Raw genomic sequence first — 5,764 nt, forward strand, 5'->3', positions numbered from 1 at the left:
TTATGCTATTTTGTGCTCATTTGTCATTATATAAAGGCATTAAGTCTGAATTCAGCACTTGTAATAAAAAAACACTAAGCGTTGAAGCAAATATTCTTTGATACGACGGAGTATTAGGGCCACATTGAGGAAAGAAATAATAATCTGAGATTTTGAGAATAAAGTCGTAAATTTTACGAGAATAATGTCCTAAATTTACGAGAGAAAACTCGTAGCTTCATGTTCCAGGCATTGCCTGAACAGCTGTGAGAAGGGCGGACTTATGTGACCTTTGGCCTTGGCCATGTGGAGGGGGCGGGCTAAGGAAGAGAGACGTGTCAGCGCCACTACTGTGCTCAATTACTCTGTTTTGCTGCTGCGTTATCAATAAAAGCTTGCCTGCAGCAAGAGGAAAGTTTCCTTCCTGAAGGTAGTCGCCGGACCAAGAGAAAATAGAGCTATGCCGTATTTTCCCTCTGACGCTTATCTTTCTCGTAATATTACGACTTTTTTCTCGTAAATTTACAACTTTATTCTCGTGAATTTATGACTTTACTCTCATAATATTACAAGAATAAAGTTGGAAATTTACAAGAAAGAAAGTTGGAAATTTTTTACTTTTTTTCTCGTGAATTTATGACTTTATTTGGGAGAAAAAAGTCGTTTTCTCATAAAAAGTCGTTTATTCTCATAATATTTCTTGTAAATTTACGACTTTACTGTCAATCTCCCTCTGACGCTTATCTTTCTCGTAATATTACGACTTTTTTCTCGTAAATTTACAACTTTATTCTCGTGAATTCATGACTTTACTCTCATAATATTACGAGAATAAAGTTAAAAAATTACGACAAAGTTGTAAATTGTAAAAGAAAAGTCTGAACTAATGCCAAGTATAGAGAACATACAAACCCCTTATTTTTAAAATCACAGATATTAAAATTTGCAGATTTAGTACTCTTTCAAACCGCTAGAATAATGCATAAAGTTAATAATAATTTGCTACCCAAAAACGTCATACAGTATTTCTCTTTCAGAGAGGAGAAATATGATCTTGGGGGTAAATCAAACTTAAAACATTTATATGTGAGAACGCTGAAAACCCACAGTATTTCTGTATGTGGAGTTTAAGTTTGAACGGGTTGAGTAAGGAACTCAAACAATGTACCGAAATGAGCAAATTCCAAAACCAATACAAGCAGGTGATGTTTGCTAAATACAAGGCAGAAGAGTCTTGATCATTACACTGATTGTTCTGTCATGCTTGTTTTTTATTGTTATTATTTATTATTACACTGATTATTATATAAAATATGTAATGGAATGCAGGAAGTGAATAATATGTACTGTACAACAGTGGTCCCCAACCTTTTTTGACCCACGGACTGGCTTGTGTTCCCACAAATGTCCCGCGGACCGGGGGGGGGGGGGTTCGTACATTATAGCGACCTAATTTATCTTATTGATTATGGATTGTGTAAAACGTGTTAACGTGAGACAAATGTGCACATTAGCACTCAATAAGTCATCAAAACTTACCTTCATGCATTCCCACATAGTATCAGCATTTGACACCAAATATGAGGTGAAAGAAAAATGGTAAAAATACTGTAGTAGTCTATCTGTGCGGCATGAGATGAAGTTAGCACACGCACAATGGACATGCGTCAAGTGAGACGGATGTAACAGAGAATCCGGCCACTTTTCAAAATAAAACATAAAAAAATAAATACACTAGGTCCCCAACTTACGAACATCCGACATGCGAACATTCAGAGATACGAACGCAAGCTGACTGGTCTATATTTTCATCTATTTAGGCCTTTTGGAACTCCATTATTTACGTATACTGTACATGCTTGACCAGTAGAGGGCACTCTGACACTGCTAATGGGACCAACAGCTACAGGAAGAAGAGGAAGAGGAGAGAGAAAGGCTAAAAGTTGTGTGATACAACCGGGACAGAGCGTGTGATTAAAGTTTATGAAGCGTTAATAGGCCTGCTTAATTCTACACCACCCACAGAACACTACCTCTTTTAGAAGAGTCTAAACACCACCACCATTTGTCCTTTTTTCAATAACTCCTCCTCCAACTCCACCACAACGACGTATGCTCGACCACTCCTCTTCAAAGGTAAATAACATTTATCATTACGTATTATTATATCATTTTTATTATTGTTTTTTTCATTAATTATCCTCGTTTAATATTACTACTGCATCCAAACTCATATTTACATACATACACATATACTGTATATGTATACACGTACATGTAGTACCTATATCATTGGTAATACTACCTTTTCCCCTACTTAAGAACAATTCGACTTGTGAACGGTCGTCTGGAACCAATTGTGTTCGCTGGTTGAGGACTTAGTGTATTGGAAATTATTTTTTCTTTCTGTGCGGCCCGGTACCAAATCACCCACGACCTGTTACCGGGCCGCGGCCAGGGGTTTGGGGACCACTGCTGTACAAGATGTGGCATGGATGGGGGGTAGGTGTCACAAAATGGCGTGTGGTCGTACTTAGGACTCACAATGCGGACAGGACACAAAAGTACTTCGGTGTAAAAAAAGAATTTAATAACAAAAGGTACAAAAACAATAACTAAGAATGTCCACAGGCAAAAAGTACTAACAAAAACCGGGGGTGTACACCCCCCACACCCCCCTCTAAATCCGCGCCTGGTGTCAGGTGTGCCTGGACTCCTCCCGTGGTGATTGGGTGTACTGCAAAGGAGCAACGTTAGATGGCAGCAGAGTACACCCAAACCATGACGGTAGAATTAAGCTTTGCTTCTTCCTACTCCTTTTGGACACGTGGATCTGTGAAAGGATGATTCACGAGATGTATTCCATTGTAACCTTCATGTTCAAATAAAACTAAACCAAACCAAACCAAACCAATACTATTACAAGAATAAAGTCATACATTTATGAGAAAAAACCCCACAGGATATTATGAGAATAAAATTGTAAATTTACAAGAATAAAGTCAAAAATTTATGAGAAAAAAACTCATAATATTACGAGAATAAAGTAGTACATTTATGAGAATAAGGTCATAACAGTTACGAGGGTTTTTTTTTTTTCAAAATTAGGTTGCGGGAAAGGTTCTAACGTTACGAGAGTGAAGTCTAAATACATTATGGCTATAAAGTCCAAATTATGAGAAGAAAATGTACAAAAAGAAACTTGAAATACAGTAGTTGGGGGGGGGGAGGGGGACAAAACAATAAAACAAAAAACAAATCAGCCGTAATTCTACGGGAAGAAAGTCGTATTCTAATGAGAAAAAAGTTTCAGTTTTAGGAGAATAAACTTGGAACATTATGAGGAAAAACAATGTGATTTTAATAGCATAGAGTTAATTAAAATAAGTCATAATATTATGACAAACTTTTTTTTTTTTAATTGGCCTACAGCGCAATCTAGGATGATCATTTAACAAGAAAAAAAAGGCAAAATTGGAAAAATCAGCTGTAAAGTTACAAAAATAAGGTCAACATATTCGAGAAATACATTTCACGAGAATAACCTAATATTATGAGGGAATATGATGTCATTTTAGGAGCATAAAGATGTTTTTAAAGTCATAGTACGATAAGAAACAAACAAACAAACAATAAAGTTGTCATTTTTGGAACTCAGGTTGCAGGAAAAGTTCTAATGTTACGAGAATAAAGTCCAAATATGGCAATAAAGTGAAGAAAAGTTACAGAAAGAAAGTTGGAATAGTTTAACAAAAAATAACAGCAGAAATGAAAGAACAGCTGTATTTTTATGGAATAAAGTCGAAATAATACGAGAAAAAAGGCTTTAATTTTATGAGAACAAACTCGTAACATTATGAGGAAAAACAATGTCATTTTGAGCAAATTTCAAGTATTTTTTTTCATTAAGCATTTTCAAGCATAACGGCTAAAAGAAGTAAAATACAAATACAGTGTGAGGCATTCATGTAGTACTGTACACTGGTCACAAGGTGTCAGTAATGTTCCTGTAATGTTGGGTGAGACACACAAGCACCAGACTTGCACCAGACCAACAGGATTTCATTGCCGCTTTGAAGGATCTCACACAACAGGAACAATAACCTCTACATCTTATTTACATCTCACATGTTTTATTTTCTCTTATTATGTCTACTGGATTGGGTAATAAGAGTGTCAAGGCGACTATGGGGGTGTTATTTCATGTCTAGAGGGCTCTAACAATGTGAAAAAGCATATTTAGGAGGTCGTAAACAGGTTTTCTATGCGCTGACTACACAAATATTCCATTTATAAATAAGGAATCCTACTTATTCAATAATCGCAAATGAACGAGGGTTTACTGTATACATTTTAGATTTGCATTTGAAGTAATACAGTGTCTCTACATGTGAATGTTAGACATTTTTACAGTACAAAAATTCGCTATTCTGACTGTTTTTGGTGGTTTTGGGGTGATTCTAGTCCCAATGTGTTAAAACACAAGGTCAAAATGAACTCCTAAGGGTTAATAATCAAACAGTGACGTGTGCGCTAAAGCCCATCTATGAGCACAGAATGTGAGGAAATTCATCAAGGCTAGATTTTGGACAACACACTTCCTGTACGCTACGGTGGGAGCTCTGGGACACATTTAACAACATTGTTGGAGAATACTAAAACATGCGACGTTAGCTACTTGTGTCCATGTAGTAGCTTGTGTCTCCTATGGTGGCCGTCAAAACAAACACAGGCATTACAACAAAAACAAATGCAAAAGGAAAATGCTGCAAATATCAAAAACTCAACACAACCCACAAAACAGCACGAGAGAAATGCTGCATGTTCAAGGGACCACTTAGCCAGGCTACCAGAATGTTAGCCAGACTACCAGGATGTTAGCCATGCTACCAGGATGTAAATTATGCTACCAGAATGTTAGCCAGACTACCAGGATGTTAGCTATGCTACCAGGATGTTAGCTATGCTACCAGGATGTTAGCCATGCTACCAGGATGTTAGCCATACTACCAGGATGTTAGTTATGCTACCAGGATGTAAGTTATTGCTACCAGGATGTAAGTTATTGCTACCAGGATGTTAGTCAGCCTACCAGGAAGATAGCAATGCTACCAGAACATTAGCCAGGCTACCAGGAAGTTAGCCAGACTAACAGGGGGTTAGTCAGGTTACCATGAAGTTAGCCATGCTATCATAAACTCAGGCAGGCTACCAGAAAGTTAGCCAGGCTACCAGGATGTTTGCCAGGCACACCCAGAAAGTTAGGCTATGAGCAAGCTACCAGGACGTTAGCCAGACTACCAGGAAGTTAGCCAGGCTACCAGGAAGTTAGCCAGGCTACCAGGGTGCAGCGTTTCTGTCATGCATGTGTTTTGTGGGTTTGTGTGTGTTTTTGGCTTTTGCACGTGTTTTATGGTGTTTGTGTGTTTTGGCTTTTGGATCATTTTTGTGTTTGGAGCGTTTGGACGTTGTTGCACGTTTGCGCTCGTCGGTCACCGTAGTCTGCTTGCATCATGCTTGCGTCATGTAGCAGTATGTGCACATGCAAGGACAAAAGAGTCTTCATTTAATACAGTAATCATATAAATATATTTTTTTTTCAGTATTTTTTTTATTTTATTGACAATTATCTTATCTTTGTATGACTTTAAATGTTTTATTTTTTATTATTAAATTTTATCTGTCTTAATTTAGACATAAAACTATTAACTATAACTAACAAAACCATTTCTACTGAGTAAAAATAGAAATATTTTATAGAAAGTTAAATACATTTTCTTCATTA

Source organism: Dunckerocampus dactyliophorus, chromosome 15 (genome assembly GCF_027744805.1).
Source record: "Dunckerocampus dactyliophorus isolate RoL2022-P2 chromosome 15, RoL_Ddac_1.1, whole genome shotgun sequence".
NCBI lineage: Eukaryota > Metazoa > Chordata > Actinopteri > Syngnathiformes > Syngnathidae > Dunckerocampus > Dunckerocampus dactyliophorus.